The sequence below is a fragment of the Pleurodeles waltl genome, chromosome 10 (assembly GCF_031143425.1).
Source record: "Pleurodeles waltl isolate 20211129_DDA chromosome 10, aPleWal1.hap1.20221129, whole genome shotgun sequence".
Classification (NCBI taxonomy): Eukaryota; Metazoa; Chordata; class Amphibia; order Caudata; family Salamandridae; genus Pleurodeles; species Pleurodeles waltl.
In genome coordinates this window covers 81,783,830-81,811,312 of record NC_090449.1, presented here as the reverse complement: position 1 = coordinate 81,811,312, position 27,483 = coordinate 81,783,830, and the positions used below count along the sequence as shown (strand labels likewise).

The 27,483-nt window shown below is 42.6% G+C and overlaps 1 protein-coding gene across 2 annotated transcripts in view; it reads right to left on the bottom strand.

Annotated features, from left to right (window-relative positions):
* The window catches only part of LOC138261134 (otoancorin-like), a 208,860-nt gene extending 184,150 nt beyond the window's left edge, over positions 1–24,710 (bottom strand). The window contains exon 1 of one of the 2 annotated variants that reach the window (XM_069209811.1): positions 24,425–24,710. The gene's annotated coding sequence lies outside the window, so the exon portion shown is untranslated. The remainder of the gene's footprint in view (positions 1–24,424) is intronic. The other variant, XM_069209810.1, reaches the window with a different exon arrangement.
* Between the last annotated feature and the right edge of the window lie 2,773 nt (positions 24,711–27,483).

The window sequence follows — 27,483 nt, the reverse complement described above, 5'->3', positions numbered from 1 at the left end:
TATATTATGGCGTACAAACCATAACAGGGCACACCCCTCCCAACCCCCCACTTGTGACAGTTCAAGTAATCCTCACCCCTTTTCTAGGTTCATTGCTACTGTTCTTGTCAGCCTAATTGAAATAAAGAGCAAACACAGAGAATTAGAGACGTACAGCAGGCTTGTGAAACCCCTAAACAGCAAGGAATAATACTCGGGGGACAGTAAAATTCCTCTGATTTAGAAATCTGATTCATCCAGTGGCCATTCACAACAATAAAGCGTTTACATTAACAATTATGCATTTATTTCTAATGTCTAATGCACTGTGAACATTAGAGCCTTTAATTGCAGACTGTAGGTGGGGTTGAAGTGAGTTATGTGAGGCTAATTAGGAGCTCAGCATAATTTATCATCCTAGCCTTTGGTAGGAGTAACTTTCCACCACACCTAATTTAGCAGAGCTAATATATGCCTAATAAAGTATGCAAAACGTTTGCTTATTATCAGGCTCCAATGTGGTCTCAGAGTTTCATCTTGTTTGTCCCCCAAACTTTTAAAAGTGTCACACCACCAAAGGTGAAACTGATTACAGAAACCAGACTTGTGACTTCTGACTGAGCTGCTACTTAAAGCTGACTCTAGGTGTGTTCAACACAATTTGTACCTGTGCAGTAGGTTTATAGGTGTCAAGAAATGAAGAGTTTTTACTTTACAAAGAGTAGTCTCTATCATGCTAATTACTTTGTGATATAATGTTTATTTTACATTCTTTAGACACCATTACTTTAAACTCACCACCTCCTCCTACTATTCTCTTTATCCTTTTTATACATGAAAAGAAATGTAAAAAAGTACATAAAAACCCTGTAGAGCGTGTTATTATATGATTTATAGTGATATTTTTCAATTTAGTCACATAGTTCTTAATATAGTGATATACTGATTGTATACTTATACTTCTATTGATAGTTTATCAACTTTTTTATCACAAATGTCCAAAAAAAAATCAAAACTCAAAAGAATTCTGACCCTACCCACTGAACTAGCATGACAGCTCTTCTGTAACGGCATGCACTGTCAAAATCTAGACCAGCTTCTTCTGGTCTAAACGTGGGTGATGTAGCCAACGGTGCCCTCAAGTCTCAGGGAGACCTGGTGGCATGTGGAAGTATCATGGCAATAACACTCTTGCAGATACAACATCCCCCAGGAGGACACCACATGCATTATGTGAGCATAAAGGTGAACAAGCATTATCAATGCCAAGAGGCCTGGCTTATAAATGACATTGTATCTTCAGCCATTGATGTCACTAGCCCTGTCACTGAAGCACACTTATTTTCATGTGCCTGTTGACATGTCACTTTTATTGGCCGATTGGCTTTAACCTATGCATTTCACAATAAATAATCCACCCTGCTTCCTTTGTAATAACCTTTCATTGTACAAACATCTCGAATAAGGCTTGCTAATGAACCTAACAAGCAAATATCCTTCATCAATGGCTTATCACCACAACCACCTAGCTACTGTAGTGAAGATAAGCTTTCCCACAAGGCAGCCATTAAGTTTCCCTTAATAAAATTACACATATTTTTAAAAATTACAGTTGTCAAAACAATGCCTTCTAAGAGGGTCTTGTAAGGATTACCATTGTGCAAATCTTTTATCCACCAGGTTTATTTGAGTGGATCACAACATCAAAGATTTTACCATGTTCTGTAATCTGTGAGGTTCCACATAACAAAATACCTAACTACAGGCTTTAGCACACCCCTAAGGTCCTATTACCTTTAACCCATGACTAATCATAATAAACACATAAAATCAGTGGAATCTGATAGAAATCTTCCCAATGAGTCAATAAGGGCCAAAACCTTAACCACCAGTGTCTTGACATCATAACCAACCCACTCCTACTGAAGGATGCATAAGCTAGCAACCTTCATGCATACTGGTATGAAGTTACAAATATGAGGGACATTATAGTTGGTAAAGCAACTACAACCCCTCTATTAAGGGTTTAAAAAGGATTATCATACTCAAAATCTTGTAACTCCAATGTTTATCACATTAGGGTAGTTAACAGCGCCATAATTCTTGCCTGGTATGGTAATCTGTGTCATTTCATGTAAAAATGCCTGTCTACAGCCTGTAACACATTGTAATAATGCACAGTTGCAGGCCTATTACCTTTAACATATGCTTTTTACTATAAATATGTAAGGCCTATTGTCTTTATCATAACTTTATAATAAACAGTTCAGGCCTACATCCTTGATCATTGGCTTGCAACTATAACCAACCCAATCCTGCTTTATTGAGCACATGCTTTGCCATGAGGAAAAAGTGCAATACAAACACACTTTTTCAGCAGAAGAGCACAACCTCTGCACAATTAAATTCTGTTCTCAAGGAAATGAAAATGTGGGTAGAGCGCAAGACCCTCCCTCACTACTTCTTGAAGCTTGTTTTCAGTTTATCACAGAGGTCGAGTCACTCAGTCTTTTTTCTCACCTACCCGATTCGAATGATATTAAATTGTGTGATCCCTTTCTGAGAGGACATTTTTGCATGTTAGGATAAAATTGGTGTCTCCTCAGGGAGACGGTTGTCTGTCACTGATGGACCTACATAAACTATTCATATTCCCTATGGGTCCCTGATTAAGAACATGTTCTGCTATTTACATTTTAATCTGATCAGGCCATATAATGAGTCCAGATAAATGCTGCAGTAATTTGATGAAAAACTGTTGTACTATGTAAAAAGAAGCCAGGATGCCCTAAAATAGTTCCAAAGCTCTAGTGTTGATGTACACTTTACAGTGCGATCTATCAGATGAAAATAATCGATTAATTGAAAACTTCATGACCTCAACTTGAGATCTCTTCAGTCAGAAGACTTTGTAGCTGAAAGCATAAAAAAGCAGGATTTGGCAGTATACACAGATCTGGGGCCCTAGCTGTGTTCCCTCTGGGCACTTTGGTCTTACCAAAGGGGCCTCAGACTCTTGTGCGGCCCCTTCTGTAATACCGGTAGCATCAGCTCTATCTCGCGAGGGCCTTCCTTCATTTGCATAGCGGCGTGACCTCATGTAAATGAGGGAATCCCTGCCTCTGTGCCCGTACCATATTATGGAAGTGGGCCCAAAGGCAAAGAAGCCATCAGTTGTCGCACTGATAGTGTTCCACAAAAATGCTGGTACACTATCAGTGCACCCCTGAGGGCTGCCTTTTGGAGGGGACAAATGGGGGTCCCAAGAATCCCCCATATCATCCCCTGCAGGCGGGTGCAGTCACTCACTGCACTCACCTGCAATGAGATCTCTCTGCGCTCTCCAAAGTTCAGGCAGGTTCTGCCTGTACAGTGTAAAGACAGAGCGGATTATTAAAGCAGTTGCTCTGTATTTCACTGAATATATTGCTCTGTCTACCCCAGGTCTGTGACTGTCCTGGGGCCAGGGCATTCATTGTAGGCCAGCTCACGGTTCATGTTTGCACTCAGCGTACCTATTTAAAGGTGAGCCACTACATAAACAGAAGAGGACCCTGGAGTGGTCTGGATAGCCTTCTGCAGAATTTATACTTAAACTGTACTTCTAACTCTTCCTTTCTTTCACAAAAAAAACCTTCACCTCACATTGAGGTCTTCTCAGTTTGGTGTGCCACAGAATGTTCAGATATTGAATTATATTCTGCGGGGTGCTTTGGTGCCAAATTTCTTAGGGTTACTACTGAAAAACGTCCTGGTCGTAGTGCTTAATTAGTAAAATAAAAAAGAACCAGTGACAATAGTCTTTTTTAGAAGCCTACCCCCTGCCACACGGTTGCTAAACATAAAATGCAGCCTGGCTTACTTTATACAGTGTGCATTTGATGTATGTTATCAAACGCTGTTAAGTTGTCCTGCTTTCTACAGGTCATCTACTTGGTTAACACTCGATCTGAACCAACCTTTTAATGTTGTCCCATCTTTGGTGCTTGGGGTCAGCTCAAACTCTCCAATGGAAGGTCAGGTGAATCTGCTGGCCCATTCTTCGCCCTCCCTAAATAGCAGGCCAAGCAGTAGCTGGATTTATGCAGTAAAATTGGGAGGTTTCCCCTGTGGAGCTGTGCATTCCTGGGAACTCTCACCACTGAGGACCAGTGCTGCTGAGTGTTGATTCTACCTCATTCCTCTTTCATCTACACCAGTGGTTCCCAACCTTTTGACTTCTGTGGACCCCCACTTTATCTTTACTGGGACCTGCGGACCCCCACTGAATCATGATTGAATTTCAGAGACCCCCAAGTGAGCCATTACTGAAAGCTGAAGACCTAATCTGTTAATATTATTTAATTTTTCAAGCAGTCGCGGACCCCCTGAGAAGGCTTGCGGACCCCCAGGGGTCCCCGGACCACAGGTTGGGAACCACTGATCTACACTTTCTGCTATCAAACTCTTGCAGGTTCTTTTTATTGCTGAGATTTGCCTTGGTCATTCGTTTGCTCTTTTTCTCCTCCACCATCTAGCACTTCTTTCTGCCTTTCTTTGTCTTGCTTTGATTTAAAAATCGTATGGTGAAAAATAAGTTGCTGCCTCTGAAAAATGTGTGCCAGTGCCCACTAGGCAGAGATTAAGCACTACCTACTACCTGGTGCAACCAATATGCAAAAGAGGGAAGTGATAAAACGTTCTTGTAACAGATAACCCCACTGCCTTGATGTTATCTCAAAGCATGTTGCCAAAATCATTTCGAGATCAGGGTAATGTGTATATATTATTCTCCAACCCAAGGCACGTGTATTACTAGTTGTGGTCATTCCATGTTGATAACAGTTGAGTGAGTGTGATGGAAGGGTTCAGCAACACACTAGGGGTGATTAGACAATATTAAGAACTGCATCTAGCCAGCAGAAGTGCTTACAGACAAGCTGACATAGTATGTCTATCCATCTCTAATAAAAAAATTAAAACCTGAACTGCTTTCTTTGAGGTCCTGTATCAGTTCTACTGCCTTTTAATGCAAGTTTTGCATAATATCATTTTTTGCAACACTTTTTAAAGAAGAAGTATACTTAATTTTCCCAGTTAATTTAGTAATGGAGCTGCATAATAAATTATATCATTGTAGAATATGTCTCCAGAAGCATATCTGGTTTAACCACAAGATGCCCTTTCTTCTACATCCTGGCTATCAAAGTGACTGACTGTGCTCATGTGTGAGCTTGCATGCATGCTTCACTCTGAGGGTGCCCTATGCGCTGCTTGGTGCGTCTCCTCTCTCCTCTGCCAATGTCCTGGGGAGCTGGGCCAAAGCGATTCCAACGAGGATCTGAGCATGGGTAGAGGTTTGCAGGATGCCCATACTTTAATGTGAAGTTCTGGGTGTGAGATGCTCCGAGCAAAAGGCGTGGTCGGTGCTACTTCTTCTGCTGAGAAGGGAGCAATGAGGTGAGTGCGGGCTGGAGACCGGATTGGGAGTAGAACCCTACTGGAACCTGTAGAACCCTGGGCCTACAGTCTGCAGTTCATTCAGAAGGTCTTGGCAAGCTACCCTATGCAATGAGCACCAACGCTATCCGGAAGAGTGACAGAGGCGGCATTGGAAAAGCTATTCAGAAACTGCTAATCCACTGGTTTTAAACCTCATAGGGTAACATTTGTGCAGTGATACAAGACCTACAAGATACCACCACAGTTTGACAGATACACCACAGAAAGTGCTCAATAAATGCAGTGGGACTGTATAGAAGCCTTGACAGACCTCATGCACCAGTACTCTGTGGCACACCCTGATCCTTACAATGCGAGGAGGTGGGGTGAGATTCAGGAGAGCTCAAGAGTTAAAGGCTCTCAGTGACTTGAACACATATGGCTTGCAGTGCTGCTTGCCATTGTCTGCTAGTAAATTGCAGCAACATCTTTCAGCAACCAAAGGACAAGCAGGCCTCATTGAACATGGCCAAAGCCACCGTGCCATACTGACAATAGTTAATTTACCATTATTCAGGAGGGCAAGCTAGAACCTCACAGGACCATACAAGCCAACATAGGTTCACCTAACATCATTCAGGATCAACTCATCAACAGATCAATAGTAGACTTACTATTGACTGTCCTAAGTACAAAGTTCTGGGAGCCTACAAGAACCAAGTAGAACACTAAGGGTAGCAGGCACCTGGGGTTAGTGATTCTGCAACCACAGACCTCCTTTAATGATCCTAATAACCTTACAGGCAAGGGATGAATATATGCTATTCAGCACAGAGCACGATCATCTGTTTGGAAGCCAAAAAATAATATCTGAGGAATAACCAGTCTGCTTAAAAGTATCTCGCTTCTCAATCTCAGTCAAGCCATATACCAGAAACAGCAGCAATAAAAACTGAGGAGCAGAGATGTGGCAACAAGGATTCAGGTGTTCATATCAGCACCAGCAAGTGATGGAATCACAACTCTTAACCCCCATCCAGCTGCCCTCACCTTACTTCATGAATACAAACTAAAATTCGAAGCACTTAATCTAAGGCATCAAGGGTCAAACACAACTGTATGCCTTGAAATAGACATCAGAAGAATTCAACAGTGGAACCGTGACAAAACAGCAAAGCAGAGACCGGCATAGAGCACCAACTTGTCTACAAGAGCAATTCTGAGCCCTGAGGCATTGGGTCTCAAGGGGTTCTCCTATCCAGTGTTGAAAATGAATACCACTGTCAATGTGGTACCCCTCAGACCCTTACCACAATGAAGGGGCCAGTCTCTTATAGGATAGCAATCAGATGTGCCTCAGGCTAGACTCCTTGACGTCTTTAATGAAAACCACAGAAGCGCCGGTCAACCTTCAGTTCACCAAAACTGAGGTTCTAATTGACATTTTTCAAAGAATCACCACAGAATTGAATGACATTGACAGGAACCCATTCAAAAAGCAGTCTAAGCGCCTGATTACGAGTGGGTGGGTGTGCTCGGCTTCGACCAGTGCTCTGAACACCTGTTTATGCACGGGTCGGAATTATGTGTATGGTTGTATTTAACGCATCACAGAAATGAAACCTTTTGGTGCCAAGTGTTTGCCACCCAACTGGGGAAGAGAAGTACCAGTGACCGTATTAAATAACAGGAAAACAAATCAATGAACCGTAGAAGTAAGGACCTGAAACAGACAGCATTTGAGTGAAGAGTACAATGCCCTCTAAGGCAGTGGTTCCCAACCTTTTGACTTCTGTGGACCCCCATTTTATCAATACTGGAGCCCGGGGACCCCCACTGAATCATTATTGGAACACAGGACCCCAAAGGAGTCATTACTGATAGCTGGGACCTAATATTATTAAATTTTTTAAGCAGCCGCAGACCCCCTGAGAAGGCTTCGCGGACCCCCCAGGGGTCCCCGGCCCACAGGTTGGGAACCACTGCTCTAAGGGGAACTGACAAAAATGACACTGTGAATAATGGGCAAAATGAATCCGGCCTGGTCCCACTCCCAGTTAATCACAAAGAGGGGAATAACAAGGTCTCACTTGAGATCTACAGCCTGTACCAAGATACTGAGAGAATGGGCCACAAAATCAGAGGGCTAAACAGAAATTCAAAAGCACCCAAAAGTTTCCTCGGCATAAATGTACCTAACTACTCCTTCATGAACGAAATCCCAGGGCACACTCTGCCAGAGACGAGATGTGGAATGGAATCGAATTTCCCCTATAGGGAGTAACACGCACCCAAAGGGCATCTTGGCGCTAATAGACAAAAACAGATTCAGGGTAGTAGACAAAAAGGTGTAAAAATAAACAGCTAACATAATAGACATCTTGTTAGTGATTGTCAGGAGATTAAATATGAGCTGATTGATTTGACTCTCAATGGTAGTTGATTACTACATAGGGGCCCAGAAAGATCGACTGGCAGGAGGCCTGATCACATTTATTTCCACTCACAGGGATCTCACAGTCGCTGCAGTCCATTTTTTATTCAGACTATGTTCAAATATCGAAATTCAAGATTTGTGGAGCCAAAGAAAAGCTAATACTATGAACCATTTACAGTTTTCCAGACAAAATGTGGAAAACAGTGACCCAAAAAGTTCACAAATAAACAGTTTACACAAAACCCGAATATGAACTTCCTACTGACAGGTGACTTTCACACCATATTTAAACCTTATAACATAACTCTGGCTTTAACTGAGGGAAGTAATGAATTATGAGGTGCTCACGGAGTGATCTCCATTTTAAAGAGAAGAAACAGGAACGGTGATCACTTTCGGTCCCTACTCCCAGCCTCCACACTAAGAAGTCTTAACAGAAGGATCAATTTCAGCACCACACAGCTGGGTGAGAAGGGGGGATCTTCTGCTGTATACCCTTGCACTGCTTTCATTTTTAACCAAGTTAAGAGTAGTGACTGATTGCCACAAGCTGCCTGATTTGATTGGCAAGTCAATACGCCTCCTGCTCCGGCAAAGAGGGAATCCAGTCCTAAAACATCTAAATTGTTCACTGAAAATAATGAATGGCTAGAAAGAATGCAAATCAAAGTGAGGGAATGCTCTACCTGTCCACATAATTCATCATTATCTCTGGAAAGGGAGACCCTACCATCTTGGAGTGGTGTCCTAAAAGATCTCTCCAAGAATACCAGTGGCTCTAGAAAAACTGGAAATATATCTATCAACACAAATAACAGTAAATAATTAGTATATGAGATACTGAAGGGATTTGAAGTGCAATGTTAAGTAATTGTTCTGGAAAAGCAACAAGATTCCTGAACATGAGGAGCTGAGACTGGCAGTAAAGGAAAAGAGGAAGACCTATAAAAAAGGAGATGGCATACAAAGCTCCAGTGTAAGTCTAAGCAATGGGAAGCCATAGTCAGTGGAGAGATGCTCGAATGTACTGTTCACATTACCAGAAACCTTCTCCCAGAACAAGAAGCCAAGAATGCACCACTGCTCCAGTGCGCTGATGATGCAGTCATTCTCAATGTAAGTCCAATAAGGTCACATCACACCCTGAAAACACTGAATACGCATATGAAAAAAGCAACCTGGTTCTGAACATCAGTAACACAAAGGTTATAGTATAACGAGGTACAAAATGTGTGTTCACTTGGAAGGTTGGAAACAGTAAAACAGACCTGTTTGACTCCTATCAGTACATGTTTTTGTGGCAAGAAAGAAGGGCTGGTCCAAAACCCCAACTGCAGAAAGTAAAAGCAACCTTTCTACAGCACATATAGAGAGGGCTGTACATAATTGGGGTAAATCCAAGGTCCTCTTTAACCATAACTGTGAGTGCAGCAAAATGTATCCCAATAATTGCATATGGTGCATAACATTCAGGAGCAAAGTGAACTTTGGGCTTCAAAAAACATGAGCAAAGCTCCCAGATATACCTTTTCTCTACCAGTGTCCACCTGTGCAACTAAACCTAGAACTAGTTAGACATGTCTCCTACCATCAATGCACAATTTGTAAATTATTGCCACCGACTCAGGTGGGTTACTAAACTAATTTAATCAAATATTTAATATCAAAAGAAGTTGGTAAAATATCCCCCAGCCAAACGTCCATGTGGTCAGAAACCTAAAAATAAATCATGGCACAGCTAGATATGGGGGATGAATGGAGTAATATATTACCATTCACAGAATTCAAACTACCGGATTCAAAATCCACTTCATTCCTTTGAGGACAATGTGGAAAGATTTTCGAAATACAGAAGGGCCCAACTCACAGCAGAAGCATACACTAGACTATTGCTAGAGCAGGTCCTTCAAGCTATCTTTAAAAATATTGGGGAAAGTGTATGAGGTTGTGAATCATTCTTCTTGCTGCTGTAGATGCAATGGCTGGTGATGCAAGACCTCCATGCAGATGCTGTAGCCTGCGTTAAGAAACCCAAAACCAATCTGCATCCCACCTGCACCTCCTCTGGGCTACGCAGAACCTTAAGACCACCCCCGATGCCATTCGATGCCTGCGGACGAGGACCATAAAACAAACCACGATGCAGTATGTTTGAACATTTCATCAATGAAGCTCTTCATTTGCTCACAACCACTGCACCTATCATTCACTGAGCATCTTGTGAAGCTTGAAGGAGATGACCCGGCTGGTACCCCAAAAGAAGCAGAATGAATGAAACTCGAATATTCTTTGTGTGAAAATTGCACTTTTTAGAACCAGGTATAACATTTTCAAACTGACCTGGGTGAGTGTCAGAATGAGGAGAAAAACGAACGACTTATGATGGCCTAAAGACTGACACCCTTTTAAACCATGCAGCAAAGTTTAACACTGACCTCAGTGAGTGTCAGAATGAGAAGAACTGGCCACTGATGATGACATAAAGCCTGACACCCTATTGACCCATGCAGCAACGTTTAACACTGACCTGAGTGAGTGCCAGAATGAGGAGAAGAACTAACCACTGATGATGACCTAAAGACTGACACCCTTTTGAACCATACAGTAAAGTTTAACACTGCTCCCCAGGAGACTCCGAACCATTACTTATTAAGGACCGAACACCGTCAGTCACTGGTTTTAACTTTTTTTTAACGTTTGATTCTGTATATGTATTCATGAAGTTATGATTTTAATTGACCTTCAATGAACTGAATTAGATAAATATTTACTATTTTTAGACTATTTTAGGCGCTCTTTAAATAAGAATCTGAGCTTACCAAGTGGAAGGATCCCATTAACGCTAAATAGTAATAGTGATGCTTTTTTGCAGGTATCACCGTGAAGCCTTGTAATCAGTAGGACCTGACCAGCTGCCAAGTGCAAAAGAATGTCATAATTAATTAAATGGCTCTAACAGGATTATTTTAATTTATTTTCCAAGAGATGGAAGATCAAGTGGTCTCAAAAAAGAGTGTGCATGTTTTCCCAGCCTCAGACCTGGATTCAGAGAGTGCGCTGACACACTATTCTGAAATAGTAGACTCAATCAAAACAGATCAGCACCATGTTTGAAGATTAAAAGCCGAAAATTGATCCTCCAAATTCATCTTAATCCTTCTGTCTGTGGGTGCCGCAACAGGCCTTTATCGGAAGAAGGTAAGAGAACCCGTTCCATATCATGAACATCCGCATCAATGCCTTAAGAAGCCTGTCCCTGTCTGCTTGACAGAAATGCATCCTCCTTGTTCGAAATCCCACACCAGTATTTATCCTGGTTAAGCCACAAGGAAATTAATCAGATGACATTTGGGAACTGAACTGACATGTATTAACTGACTCAAGACAATAAATTCTCTCTAACAAGCATTGCTGGTCAAAAGCCTAATAAGAGAGAAGAGGTCAGCCAGTACAGGTGGGAAAAACATCCCTTCCAAACAAAATGAAGCAGGTAGATTAGAGAGGAGTCATCTTGTACTAACAAGCATTGGTGAAGCCAATAGATTTATCCTTTAAAACTTATTGGCTTTGCCAACGCTTTTCAGACATGTTGTACAGCATTGCACTACAGCATTGCAGCTGCAGTGAAGCATGTTCAATGTAAAATAAAAGAAAAAGACAGAATGATGCAGTTGCCGGGTCATTTTGTAGGCACTCGCATGGACGTGCTGCAAAAGGGCCCAGCCTTTTTATTATTTTACCAATGTGAGGCGGATCGGTAAATCAATAAAGTAGCAGGAAACTGCTGTTTTAAAACAGTGTAAAAGCACTTTCATAAGCAATATTTCAATAGATGAGCTGGTTGGGGAGGTCGTGGGAGTGAAAAATCACTGAGGGTGGGGGAAAAGCAACACGAGGGAGAGAACACTGATGAAAAAGAGCATTATGACGCAAGGAAGAAGAAGCACAAGGCAGTGGAGTAACAATAGCCCCTCCAGCCCCCGTGGTGCGGGAGACTCCAGAGCTCCAAGGGGACCCCACCAGCACTGTGCACAGGCGGAGGGCCTGAGAGCTCCTGAATGAGTCCGGAGCGTGTGGGGGAGCCCCCCATGTATTTTGCAGGGGGGCCCCCTCAAGGTTCGTTACACCACTGCCACAAGGGTTGGTGAGCACAACACGAGTGCAGGTGGGGGTGGGAGGGGCACATGGGTGACAGAGAGAGATGTGTGTGAGTGGAAAAAACACATGAGGGAGGCAATTAGAAAACACATTCACTCCCTTGGAATGCTTAAGCAAAAATAAAAAATAAACTTCCCTAAAAGCAAGCAGAGGAAGCACAGAAGCCAGCCAATCAAAGAGATGGTAAAGAGGCAATGCTCCTGGGGAGGGACAAACAAAAGGTTGTCAGGCTAACACAAGGAAAAGCATCCAGTAGAAAACAAGCAAATCAAATTTACAGTAAGGCTAGCCAATGGTAAGTAATGGATGGACTGTAAGCCCCTGTATGCTCTCCTTGAAAAGACCACAGTATGTGTTTTACAAACAGACAGCTTGCTCTTCTGATAGGCTTCACCTGAATATAAGCATGTGTAATGCAATGGGTCTCACGTTTGCTCGAGTTAGAGCTACAAGCTTTGTAAATTCCTAACTGGACTTTTCTTGTCACTTAAATTGAAAATGAAAAGTAAAATCCTTGACGTAAGCAAGCCAATTCAAAGCGCCATGGCGCATGAGCATGAGTGCGAAGGAAAGACACAGAAGGAAAAAGAAGTTTGCTTGCAGTCAAAATTATAGTTACCTTAGCGCATGAGTTATAGTTACTTAAAATAACTCTAACTATAACTGCTGAATTTCTATGGTTTTGTACCAGTAAATTCAGATCCTAACTCTAAAGGCCCTGTAACCTTTGCTTTTTTAGTGAATTCCAATTTTTTTTTTTACGTAAAGTAATTTTAATTACTATGCGTTATTTCAACCCCCGCTGCACATGGCCTTCGACCTTGCTCGGTGGGGGTTGGTTGCAAGGCCTGGCCTGCAGCCAGGTCTTGCAGCCAGGCCCTTATAACCACCCAACCCCACACCATGCATGTCCTTTGGATGTGGGCAGTGTTGGAGTGTGTCTTTTAAAATTAATAGTAACATGAAAAGCTTGCAATATATTGTGTAATGAAGCTGCATAGAAAATGTGTTAACATAGAAAATAATGCGTGCGTTTGAAATGTGCCCACGGGGAGTGGCCACCAATGTATACGAAGACTAATGAAACTTATTAATGATGAGTCAATTATGTACTAATGTTATGAATTTGTATTGGCATATTATAATTAGAATCATATGTTAGGGGTTTGTTAGCTAAATTACTAGGCCTTAGTTAGCGAGGGTCTGGGCCTAGCTGCCTGGTCTCATATTAAACTGTGTTTTTCCTAACTTGCAATGTGCTATCTTCCTGAAGGACACAAAACTGTACTTTTCCAGAAGCTAGAGATGTGTGTGTAGCCGTAGTAAATTCTTTCTCATGGGACCCAACTTGCTCAAGGAGACATTCTTGCTGAATGCAACAGTGTAATTCGTAACAGGTGCAAGGCTGCCTGGAGTAGGAGAAAACAATGGGACTACTGACTGGAGCGTAAAGTGTAACTTTTCTTACCTGACATTCCACCCGATGAAGACGTCAATAACATGGGCCAATCAACGGCATGAGAACTGTGTTCTGTGGAAAAGTCTAGTGAGGTGTGTGAAGAATTATTGGGCAGAGATAATTGTGCACCAAATATTATCCAATGGGGAATTAAGGGCTAGTTCGACAGTTTCGATATAACCGCATGACCCGAGGAGAAATCGGACATTATTAGCTATTATTCTGACATTATTGGCCATTATTCCCACATTCTGCCTTAAGCCATACTTTGCCATTGCTCTTTTGTGCCTTTGCTGTTTATTCTTCCTGATACTTTAAACCATCCTTTATCTAAGTCCTTACCGATGCTTACTTCTCCTCCATATGAGGGAAGAGCCTTATTCTTTAGCTATGCCATACTGAGACTTTGCCCTGTCCTATCCTTGCTGATGGTGAATCGGCTGATGTCCTGAGGACGAAGACGGATACTGTTTGCTGATTTGTTGGAGGGGTAATTATCTGATGAAAATTGTAATTGTCTGTTTGCCTTTTCTTTCTAGGTACCAACTGCTCTTTTGATAGAGGCCATAGTTAGATGTTTTCCAAATTTGTGTTTGCTAAATTGTTTTGCATGAAGTCCAACATGCTGATGCTAATTCGAAGTTAGTTCAGGTGTACACAAATACCGGATGCAAATAGACAAATGACTGAGTTCTTGCTTTGTTGAACCTTGCACTCTGAGACTCTGCTAAACTGCTTCCTATTAATGATGTGTTAATGCTTAATTAATATTCTCTATGTGTTGATTAACTGTGTTCAAATTATGAATCTGAAGAGTTACTAATGAGATTGATTGCTAATGAGATTAACGGAGATGACTATTAGATTGTAATCAATAGGGAATAAATATCCTAACACTTAACTAGATTTGTGTGGTTATTCAAGGCCAAAAGGTCATGGTGATTTCATTTATTGATTCTTATTAAATGTTATTGATTATCTTGATGATTAGTTACTAAGAACATCGATTGGGTTATTGATCTATTGATTTTGTGATGCCAGAAAGATATCTCATACTGGGAAGTCTCCGAACGTGGTCAAAAGGTTCATCGACCTAGGCGTGTGTCCTTGTAAGTTTACTTATCAAGGTTCTGACGCGCTATCAGCAGTACAGGTTGGCCACAGGGCCTGTCTCTCTCAGTGGATCTGTGACTGTGTGCGTGAGTATTTGAGTGGGCCTGAAAGTGGGTGTGGATGTGTGAGTTTGACTGGGTGTGAATGGGTGCATGAGTGTCTGCATGGGTGTGTGAGTCTCTCAGTGCATGTATGAGTGAATTAATTAGTGTTTGAATTAGTATGTGTTTTTCTTTAAAAAATTTCAATATTTGCGAATAATTTGCAAAAAATCACGAATTCTTGTGAATATGGCAAATGGTGATGCAAAATTATCTTAAACCCAGAATTCACACCTCAAACAGAACTATATCATTCACTGTGACCCCTTATGCCACTTTCAATTTGGATTTTCACCTGCGGGGACTGTATCCCGTGAAATAAAATGTCAGCTGCAACTTTGTAGTAAGGTTGCGAGCCGGCAGCTGCAACGCTTCTTTTTCCATGCGTATTTGTGAAAAAATCGCACATTTCATCAATTATTTGCAAAATATTCATGAAATATTCACGGCCAGAGATATACAAATGTATTTCCCCTTTAATATCTCAAAAACTACCTGAACAGATTCACATCAAATAAGCAAAAGCATAATCTGAATACCAACAGCTAGCTTTCTGCCAAATTTGGTGTAATTCCGTCCATAGGTTCGGCCTGCAGTCATGTCTAAAATCCTATAGGAATTAACATGGGAAATGCAACGTTTTTTGAGCCCCCCTTTTCTCGGCCCCCGCTTGACGGATCACCCCAAAACCTTCCATGCGCAACAAGAATCACAGCAACACTTTTTTGGGGAAATTTTCGTGAAGATCCCTCAAACTGTGCCAAAGATATAGGCGAGTCAAAAAACTTTTTTTCTATGAAAACATGATACTAACTATAACTATATATATATATATGTATATATATATTCAAATGAAGAAATTCACTGCACTCCATAAAGACCAATTTTGCAGTCTTTATTTAAGTTACACAGCCACCAACGCGTTTCAACTCATCTAGAGTCTTGCTCACAGTTAGCGAATCCCTTTTCACTTTTCTCTTATATACCATAATTCCAAGTTGCCAGTAATGAGGCATTCTGGATAACTTAGTGTGAAATGAAAATGTTTGAATATTAAAAGAAATACAAATTAAAATGTACGTCTAGTAGTACATACATTAATGATGGTGCTGAAACTCTACTCTAATGTTTTCATTTGATTCAACATGACAAGTTCATGAGTGTATATGTACCCATTTTGTGCAAAATTGTATGGACATTGGACATGAGTCTAATACACTTTTCAAGTAATTTGAGCTTAGTACAAAACTGGACTATGTGGAGTGCAGGGAATTTCTTCGTTTGAATACATGTTCACGAGGATGGTCTCCTCCGTCACTAGCACAGGCAGATGAGTGTGCCACTCAAACAATTGACTGAACGAGTGAACTCTTAAATATTTTATGGGATACCCGATCCCACATCAAGACCGCCATAACAGAGCCTTGGCAAGTCGGTTGCTCTTTTTCTTTGAATATAGATATATATATATATATATATATATCTACATCTATCTATCTCTCTCTCTCTCTCTCTCTCTCTATATATATATATATATATATATATATATATATATTTAAACACTGAACTCGGCATAGCTCATCTGCTCCAAAATGTTGGTGGTGCCGATATCAGACGCACTCCAGTGACAAGTTTACCATCATACTTGAAAGACACTACAGAGAATTTCTACAAACAATCTTCGATGTAAGCTGGGAATCTGATATGCTTCTCATGACCCTTGATGTTACAGCCCTATACACTAGCATCCCACACCAGGATGGAATAAGAGCAGTAGAACATTTTTTGAGAGCAAGACCTATCAAATTTTATAAGCATGGCAAATTGGTAATTACGATGACTGAATGGTGTCTCAAACATAATATTTTCCTCTTTCATAATGAAATCTTTGAACAAAATTGCGGGCCTGCGATGGGGACCTGTTTCGCCCCGAGTTATGTAAACTTAAATATGGGGTGGTGGGAAGAACAGATCCTCGAGATGTGGAATTAACATTTTGTGATGTGGCTGAGATACATCGATGATATCTTTATTATATGGAAAGGTGATATGGATAGTGCTAGCAAATTGCCCAAGAAATTAATGACAATGATTTGAATTTGAAATTTGTAGGCAATATACACACTCAAGAGATTGAATTCTTAGATGCTAAGATTAAGATAGATAAATTTAGAATGGTAACTACAGTACATAGAAAACCCACTGCAGGCAATAGTATACTACATGCAGCTAGTTTTCATCCCCAACCATTAAAAGAGAGTATTCCATTAGGGGAGCTGTTGCGAGCTAAAAGAATCTGTAGTGCAGAAAAAGACTTTGAAGTAATACAGCAAGAGACATTTGAGGGGCTTAAATTGAAAGGATACTCAGATTTAACATTAGATTTGTCAAAAAACAAGGTGAAATTATGTTCTATAGACTCCCTTCTATTTGATGTAAGAGAAAAGGAGAAGAAGAAAAAAAGTAAGACAGGAACAGGTACCTAGAGATTTATAACGACATATAATACAGCGCATAGTCAGGTTTAGAAGAATATTGAGTAAACACTGGCATGTATTGAAAAGTGATCCTGTGATAGGGATGGAAATATCCAACAAACCTCAGATAACATATAGGATAAGTAGATCCATGAGGGATATATTGGTTAAAAGTGAAATTAGGAAATATGATAAAGATAGTACGTGACTGCAACTACAAGATGGATTCTATAAATGCTCTATGTGTAAAGCTTGTAAGAACGGTGAAAGTATAAAATCCTTGATGGTGGGACAGAAAATGATACATAAAATCAGGGGATGATATACATGCACAAGTGATTTTGTGGTATATATTTTAAAATGTAGTTGTCCCAAAATATATGTAGGGAGTACCAAATTACAGGTTCACAAACAAATTTTACAGCATTTGAGAGCTATGCAAAATAAGAATGATACTTATCCTGTTGCGCGCCATATTCATGATATACACAATGGAAGGTTGGTTCAAATCAAATATAGTGTGATTGAGGGAATAACTAAGAATATCAGAGGCGGTAATAGAGAGTTGAAATTAAGAAAATTAGAATCAAGGTATATAATTATGTTGGATACAAAAGAACCGATTGGATTGAATAGCAGCGAGGAAATGTTTATACATTTGCAGTAAATTCTACTGTCGAAAAAGTATGTAGATGATTGCATAGTAATCTTTTGTTATTCCTGCAATTAATTAAACAGGAGTGATCTTGTGTGATAAGTGTGATATTGTATAAGTAGTATTGATATGGAAAGTGTAAAACTTAGGATAGAAATCACTCATACTGCATTTTAATTGTGGGAATGCTAATGTTGGAATGTGCATTTATCGCACTGAAGTGCAATACGATTATTGTATAATTATCTACCTCGCTATGGTGTTATCATTTGGGATTTGGCACGAAATTAGCGATATTTCAATTTTGATTGCATGGCTCTACCACATCGTTATGTTTATTTTGGAGCGATTTAAGAGGAGTATTTCAGAGAAGTTAAATGAATGATCTTTTTTACAATATTATCTTTGGGAAACAAATTGATACTGGCTAACAGGGTAAACAACTAAAATGTAATGAATTTCATTAAATGAAGGGATATGTTTGGACTGTATGGTATAAAAAGAGAATTCAAGATGGCGACCGCGAGGTTGACAAAGGCGGAAATGCCGAAATGCATTCCTTAGCATGTCAATAAAAAGTATCTTTCAGCAGCTGTGGAGTGCCTAATTCCTATCTTTAATATTGAAGAACAAGTGGATGGATTTATATATATATATATATCTATATATATATATATATATATATATATATATACAGATAGATTGTTGCCGTGGTATGGAGGTGCTCATTATAATGAAGACTAGGTCCTCTGTACAGCCTGTCCTTCCTGTTTCTTGGTAAAGAAGCAAGAAGCAGAAATAATGAAATACAGCCACATAATGGCAAAATGACAAGTTAGCAAACAAAAAGGCTAGTGAACTTTAATGAACTCTGTTCATTAGACAGTAACTTGGCACACTGCATTAACCACAAAAATCATGGTAGTATAGGATGGAAGACAAGGACCTGCAGATACGCAGATGTTCTCAGATGATGAGTGACGTTCAGGGCACTGCATAGACCTGAGTCCTGAACACCATAGGAAGAGATAGTACATGTTCTCAGAGGTTTTCATTGGACTGAAATGAACAAAGGTGAGATATTTGCACACAGTGCTAGTCAAAGAACTCTGCTGCATTGACATCCACTGGTCTCAGGGACAAGCAGTATTATTACATCCTTATACGTGAGATGGAAGGAACACTAGGATATGATGGTCAATGCCTATTAAGTGATGATGAGATGACGCTAATCCCTTATCAGCAACTGTACAAGGGATGGGTCTGATTGATGTTTTCACTGGTACTCCTGGTGGTAATACTTTGGATAAAGCTGCTACATTCACGGATACAGACTGGACTACACTCCTCCTTCCACGCGCCTTGAGCTGCGACTGCAAATTACTATCTGGAAGGGTCACCCTAAATACTTCCATTCCAAATATTGCTTCATTATGGGTTTCTAAACCCACTTTGCGATTCAGTAACATGTGACGCTATCACAAAATGGAATTAGTACATAACACAAATGGCATTTTACAGTGGCAAACCCTGTGATTTTGCGAATCAGAGGCTCTGCAACTTCAAAATGCTTTTGTTCATCAGACACCCAGTCTTTAAAAACAGAATGTGTTATAGAACTCAATATAACATTCAGACACAGAATAGAGAGACAACAAAGAAATGTAGACACATGCACTCCCCATTGAAATAGAAGAAGGGGAGAAAGAATTTCATCTGCATCAAAGTTTAATCAGTGACAGTGTCTTCATCAAAGAGAATTGAGAATCCATGTGCTTAGGGAAGAGAGCCGAGCGAGGTGGGAGGGTTCAGCCTGGATTAGGACAACTATGTCCTAATCTAGGCACTATGTCCTAACCTAGACACTTGTTCTGTTTTGTGGGCACGATGCTACCTTCAAAAGAGAACTTCTACACCTCAGGTGGTAGTCTGCAGGGTTACCCAGAAGAACAAACTATATGCAACAAGCAAGAGAGTGCAATTACTGTAAGAGACCATATGCCAACAAATACCTTAATTTTCAGAAGCAGCTGGTGAGGCAGAAGAAGGAGTGCCAGCTACAGAAAAGGTCAATGCAGAAAACAACACCCAATTACTGACACAAAAGAAAACCAGTAAAGAGTTGTGCAATACAACTGAGGAGTTGGAGAATTACGTAAGGTGCTCAAAAGGCAAGCAATTCGATACTCTCGGAACAAAAGAAGGTGGCACTGTGCAGGGATCTCAAAGGGCTCATCAAATCCCTGTTAAGATGACACCATAAGGCAAAAAGCAGCAAAGCTATGTGATCATGCTCGCTTGACATAAAACAAACTAAAAGCTCCAAAACTAACTATCATACTGTCTATCCAGAAATAGGAGATATTAAAATCTGGGCAAATGGAATACTCTTTAATCGTAAATCACCACAGGTTGCACACCCAAAATAATGACTTCTTTATATGGATAAAAAACAAATATTATTCAAAGGTTTTAACAATATTGTCCAAGCACAATCATATTAATCTATCCATATACATGTACAATGTAACATATTAGATCTAAGGGCACAGCTATGTTTATGGATGCAGTTTTTGTGGCTCACATAAAAGAGCATTTAAATACATACCAATTCCATAAAAGTGAATTTACAAATGCCTATGCTCATTGGGGTGTCCTAAGAGCAAACATTAAATTTGAAATCACAAGGTACCTAATTAGTAGATGAGCTAAAGTATAGAAATTTGAAGATGAAGTAAGGGCCAGGGAAAAAAGCATGATGCTATCAGATGATACAAAACAGCAACATACTAGGAGAGGACACAGCAAACGTAATTTGAAAATATAGCAAAACAATAATATTTGAAAATTAAAATTAAAATCAAGCTTATGAATATTAATTGAGCAATATGAGATTGACAACAATGGTTCTTTATGGCCAGTACTCAAGTGAACCAAAATATGATTTTACAGATCACAGACCAAGAGTCCTAAAGGGAAACACAGGGAGTGGGGTAATAATAAAGATGGATCTACTATAGCATTTCTATATGAAATGGTACAGAAATAGACCACTATAAACAAAATAATTATTAATCAGTTAAAGAAAAATTGTCTTGCTGTTTAAAAGTCTCTTTCAAGCAGTAACTAGAAAGGGGCATCTGAATGGGGAAAAATCTGAGACTCACAAAAGTTGAGCTCTCTATGCCCCAATAGACTAACCAGAACATTTTAAAATGTAGTTTTAGTTGATCCAAAGGGAAGGCTCACTTGCTGCAGTCAGCATGCCTGCAGACAAGAAGGCATCAACAGGGAGTGGAAAGCTGGATCAAAGCAAATGTTTCCACTCTTGTGGTGGAGGGGATGAACATTGGCTAGGTGGATCATGCAGAACAATGTGTGCACTAAATGTGAATAGCAGGAGGATTTATAAGGCAGCCATCTGTTCAAGCTGATATCAATGTTATCAATATTGCAGTTTATGAGGAGGGTCACATTACGTTCATCTGTGAGGAACGAACGGCAAGTTGTCAAGGAATGTCGGTGCTGCATCCTCCGTATGTTCCAAGTGAACCCTATAGCATGCCTGTTTGCGGCATATGTTCTGTGTTCAGACTGCAAAAGGAAGCAAAGACATAACTTTTAACCCAGGCCTGAATCAAGTGCACTAATTTTGCTGCAAACGAAGGTACACCTTGTACTGGTCTCGCTGGGGTCTGGCCAGTTATCACTTACGTAATCCCAGACATCAAGGAGTGAAGCCAAGAATAGTGGAATGAGTAGACCTGCACACCTTGTAGGATGTTTGGCTTCTAGTAGTGGGTGTCATAACATTAGGCATCTTGCACAAACTTTTGTGGTCCTGATGGTTATTTTTTTGCCAGTACCTGTATAGACCACTCCCTCTGGCTTCTGATCTGCTTAACATGGAGGCACTAAAGATAGCTAGATCTGGATGGATGTTCTGTTGATCAAGAGACTTTAGCCAAAGCCAGAAAAGGGCTCCCTCGGTTTTCAGTCTACTTATGGCATTTCTGCCTGGAAAGTCATAGGGTTGTCATCTCTTGAACAGTCTAACAATTAACCACAACTATTGCTAAGCCAGCCAGCCTTAGGAGGGTCATCCCTAAAGTTTCTGCCTTCACCATTTTACTTGCTGAAATTAGTTTTTAAAATCTGGTGAAGATAGATGCTCTGAATGTAAACGAGTGCAAAGTAAGGCCAGTCTGTGAGTGCATGAGGTTGGCTTGTAGTTGGTGATACTCTTCGGTGAGATTTCTACCTTTTATCTTAGAAATACTTAGGGAGATTGAAATGCTACTGATTCTCAAGGTCAACTGATCAGGTGGGCTCCACAAGCCCCGATTTGCCGTCTGGAAGATCTAGATCAGCGTTTTTGGGACATCAACAATCTGGGGAAAAGGGCACTCAGCTGTCTGATTTGATTGAGCCTGTGTCGGATAATTTCACCTGGTTTACAATGACTGGTCTTCAGTACAAACAAATATAGAACTTTGCTATGCAAAACAGTAGAATTTAATTTTTGCTACATTTATCATTTCTTTTACATTTTTGTCAGGCAATGAGGGAAGACAGCAGGCCCAAGTTTCGGAGGTACAAGGAGGGGTTGGGACTGCTACATTCTCTTACTGGCTGACCTTAGGTCACTCAATCTCGTCACAGAGTGGGAGGGGGTCAGTGAAACTGCTGATCCCACTCTGTGACGAGGTGTCACTGATTCACACTCAGCCCTAAGCACTTCAAGGCTTAAGACTGAAGCTCCCAGACCCGATTTGTAATGGGGGGGGGGGGTCTCAAGGCACCTTTGCTAGGCTGAAGAGGTCGCACCCACAAGGCTGTGACTTCTTCCACCCAGCAAAGTTCAGCTCAGGCATCTAGGAGTCTGCACAGCTCGTGCACGTCAAGCTCCTGGCTGCCTGCCCTGAACCAGAAGACTCAGTCAGGATGACTTTTGTTCAGCCTGACAGACACACTTCACATCGGGAAAAAGGTAGGTGGTGTGGCCCCTCAGCCCATACGGACGGGCAGCTGCTGAGTACCATTCTACTGAAAGGTAATTGAAAAATCAGTCACCACAGGACTAAAACCCAACCTGCCATAGATACAACTCCCAGTCAAGCTGCAGGCCATGCTTCAACACAATCAGTTCATCCCCCTTTGACTGCATCAGTCCAGGCTTGTGAAGAGATTTAGCCACTGTTTATTTATTTCATTCACAGTTTATGTGTAGCGCTCATGCAGCTCTACAGGTGTTTCAAAGCGCTTCAGTGGGAGGAGTGCAGGGTAAAGGTAGGGAATCCAGATGATCATTGATTCATGGTCCCAGTGGGGCAAGATGCCCCCGAAAACAAGTGGGTTTTCAACCTCCGGGGTAATCAAAGGAGGTCTGCTATGAGCCTATGAAGCAGAGGGAGGAGGTTCCAGAGGAATGATCCTAGTGTGGAGAGCACAACTTGCTGCGGAGAACTGTGACTGGTTGTTGAAATTAGTGCCAATTTTGGGCGCTGAAGACCTGACTGGAAAATTGAGCCCTTGTAATCCCAGTCACAATCCCTGCTGCAATCGCCTAAGGGAAAATTGGCGAATATACAACACGCTTAGGGACGTAGTCATCAATCGAACAGCAGGTGCAGTTGCACCGGGGCCAGGCACTGTGGTGCTCCATTATGCCTCAATAAATGTTTTTTTTCCCCTGCAAAGCCAGGTGATGGGGGGAAACGACTTTATTTGCATTCGGGCCCATGGCGGCCTGCTACACCACTGACCAGGCTGGGGTCTCTGAAAGGCCGAATTGGCCGGGGAAAAGCCATTAAACAGATTAGCTACTGTTAATCATCGACGTCGTCATCCCAAATTCGATTTTGCTGAACTAACTTCTTTCTTGTTTTAAAACTGCCCCCATGTGCTCTTGTCAAGTAAACATTTTGGTGCCCAGCGCAATATTGTGGGGCCAGCAGGTAGTCATCTTGACTACGGGGCTGGTTTAGTGATAGGGGGTAATGGAGATCCTCCGGCGTCTGCAAAATGTGCCAAGTCGGCGGGGCAGGAGAATCCGCTGGTGGAATTTCCTCCACCGTGGGTGAGGTTGGGCGGTGGGGATTTCACTGGTGGATTCGCCAGCGGGGTTGGCACGTACTCCAGAACTTGGACACATTTCCATTGCAATCAGTGGGGGCTGTAAAAGTGATGGGGTTCCCGGTTGAATGTGCTGAGAGGCCCCTGAGGCTCCCATATGTCACAGATTGTCGTAGTCCTGGGGATGAATGGGAGAAGGGGGTCTTCCGCCCCGACTCCTTGCACCCCGGGGGCTGCTGGGCCTGCGTTACCCCTCGGATGAGGCTCACCTCCAGAAAACTCCCGATTCATTAGCACGCCTACGCGTGAAAAGTGTCAGAACTGGTGCAAAACAAAATGCATCGTTCATAAATGTAATTCTCACCTTCGAGTGCCAGTGTCAATCTACAGTTCGTCGGCAGATTTTTGATATGACACATATGCCATGCATCGATCCACGGCCAGGAGCCGGGTACATATGGTTACATATGCTCTAGATGGAAGTCACTGGAGTGACAAAGATTTAGAATCCAGCGCCTCTCCCTTGCACCCCTCACACAAGGCACTTACCTCTGTCCCGGGAGCGGCTGTCAGCGAGACTGTCCTGGGATGGGCGCAGCGCAGCAGTGCGCTCGCCGGAGCCCAGATGTTATAATCCAGGAGTCATCGGGTGGGGCCCGGGACCGCTGCAGACGGGCTCACATCACTGACACGCCCCGCAGTTCCTGCCTCTGAAACCAGTGGGGGGCGGAAGAGCGGTGCGTCGGGGCAGGGGCGGCACGGTGTGAGCGCGGGGTCTAGGCGCACGGTGGGGGTGCACTGAGGTGCGACACCCCGGTGACAGAAGGTGGTAATGAGAAGCGCGGGGCTCATTAAAATAAAAGCGCAGCTTCGAGCTTTGAAAATTGTGCACGAAGCTAGCAACGTTACGAAAGAACCTGGATTGCAGTCAGATAGCTCGGAGCAGGGACGGCCTGGCGCCGTACTGCTCTTGCCACCCTCACCCCTGCCTGCCAGAGAGCCGCAGGCCCCGGGAAGTGATGCGCTCTCAGCGCTGGATGACAGGTGCCCCAACCACTTAACTAGATCTGGCATCGCCCACCATGTGCATCGGTATAGCATGGAAGGATGGGGTGGGGTAGTAACAGAAAAAACACGCATCTAACCATATTCCAAACGATAGAGCCTTTACTGTCAAATACACATCTATCCAAAGCCATCGTCATCCATTCATCCATCCATCCATTTCCATCTTTCCTTCCTTCGCATGATCCATCCATCCATGATTGAAGCCACAGTTGTTTACTCTGATCCGAAAATAACGCATGTTGAAAACATCATACACGTTCTATTTAAACATCCCTCATTTCACTGGACTGTATGCTGACGGCCCATAACCTAAAACACGCGTTGGCAATAGCAAACGTGTTGATTTTGGGTATTAGACAATGGTACCTACATTTAAGCAATCCAGAGCAAAGGTCACGTGGAGTGCAGTGGTGCGCGCTAGTTTCCCACAGGGAGAACTGTTCGCACTGCAGCTGTCCAGGGTATGCCTGCACTATGTGCATTAGTTGGACTGGCGAACACATTTGTAGGTGGTTGATGCGAGGGATCTCGGGGAGAAGGGAGAGGGGGCGCGTGCGCAGGATCCCGTGTGTGCAGCAGTGCAGGGTCCGGCTGGAGATCCGACCAGGACCTGGGAGGGAGAGAACAGTGCAGAGTCCGCGGATGGGAGCGGAGGCAGCGCTCGGCTCCCAGAACAGCAGCGCAGGATTCAAGAGAAAGCAGTTCGGGTTTCACATGGGCCTGTGATGTGCAAGGTGATGGGGAGGGGCAGCGGCATAAGGTCAGGGGCTGGGGACCAGAGACAGTGCACGGTCTGGCGCAAATAGTACAGAGTCGCGGGAGGGAGAGCTTCATATGAGCCAGGGAGGGTGGCAATCCAGGTCTGAGATTTGGGGAGCACTCCAGGGTCCGTCCAGGGGAGAGCAGTGCATGACCTGGAGGTCAGTGGGCGTGTGTCTGTGCGTGTGACATTAATGCTTGGTGTGGAAGTGAGATAAAAGATAACTGCAGGATGTCCAACTCCCTATGGGCAGCAACCCACGACTGCACTGTCCTCCGGCCTAGGCCTCCCCCCAGCCAACTCCCAACTCCCCACTGCACAAAACCTCTAACAGTGCACAGTGGCTTGGGGGTGGGGGAGGGAGGGGCTGTGGTTTGGCCACAAAGCCTGGCCAGGCCCTCCATCCATCCACCTGCAGACAGCCATCTGCACTGCTGTGCATAGTCTTTAGCTTCTGGCCAGGCACTGCTATCAGCCCTCTGATGGTGGTCAACCTACAGCGGCACAAGGCCTTTGGCCGTGCACAGCTGTGCGCTGGCCTCGGTTCCTGACCTCTGTCCAGGTCCTGTGCCCATCATGCCACACCATCATATAGCACGCATGGTGGGTGGCCACCGACTACAGTTTGTTGGTTCTGCAGTACCACACTGGTGCCTCGCTAAGTACTTCGATTCCATTGGATGGAGCTGCAATACCAGTGACCATAAAGATATTTGTTAGGATTCCCACAATCTTCCTGCGGTTCAGGGTGTGCTCCCCTTGGTGCCATATGTGCGCTTCATTTTTGTTTTCACGACTCGAGAACCGCGTCCTTGAGTACTGTAGTGACTGCTCCAACATTTTCTCAGATGCTGCGGTAAGTCAATCAGATAATTGCAGTACTGATATCACTATACTGAAATAGACGACAGGAGAAGAAATTTCCAAAGCCAATTAGAAGTGACTACTTTTTAAAAATTTTGGGTCCACCAGAGTACCACGTGCCAGCACACCAAGAAGTGTGCTGGCCCCAAGCCAGCAGTGCCATGGGGATCTTCATCTGCGGGCCTCAACATTATGAGGAGGTGTGGGTGTGCTGGATGGGACTGGGGCGCCCACAAATAAAAAAAATAAAATAAAAACACACATGTGTCCGAGGCCTCAAAAAAAGAAGAAAAGCGATGTAGCCACTCATAAAATATTCACTGCTCTAGAGAGCACCACATAATGCCCTGTGAGGGCCTTGTATTTCCATTTCATCTTTGTTGTGGTGCCACAAGGATGGACAGTGACACAACAAATGATTTATTTAAATGTTGCAAGGGGGCTCCACTTTGCCCCTGGAACCAAGCTATATACTACAGTATATAAGGGCAAAACCAGTCTTGGGTTCCTTGTGTTGCAGTTCAGGTAGGACCTAGCCTGACCCTGCTTCAATGAGAACAGTTCAGCCAGAACTGCCAGGCCAGGTTCTCTCTGAAGCAGAACACAAGCAACCCAAGAACAGTTTCACCTTCATTAGGGCTTGTCAGTAGGGTATAGCTTGGTTTCAGTTGCACAGTGGGAACAGGACCCATGACTGGGCATACCCATCCCACTTACAGAGTCACACTGAGTATGCAAAAAGCTGATGGTTGGATGATTGAATTAATCTCAGCTGCTAGTACTCACTCTGGCCCGCATTCAGTCCATTGTTATTTTGCTCACCATGCCATCTTAGTCTTCATTGACTCTGACATCTGTGTCTAGAGATTAATGAATCACAACATAATTGAATTATGGGTTTTTGTGAATGTTATGA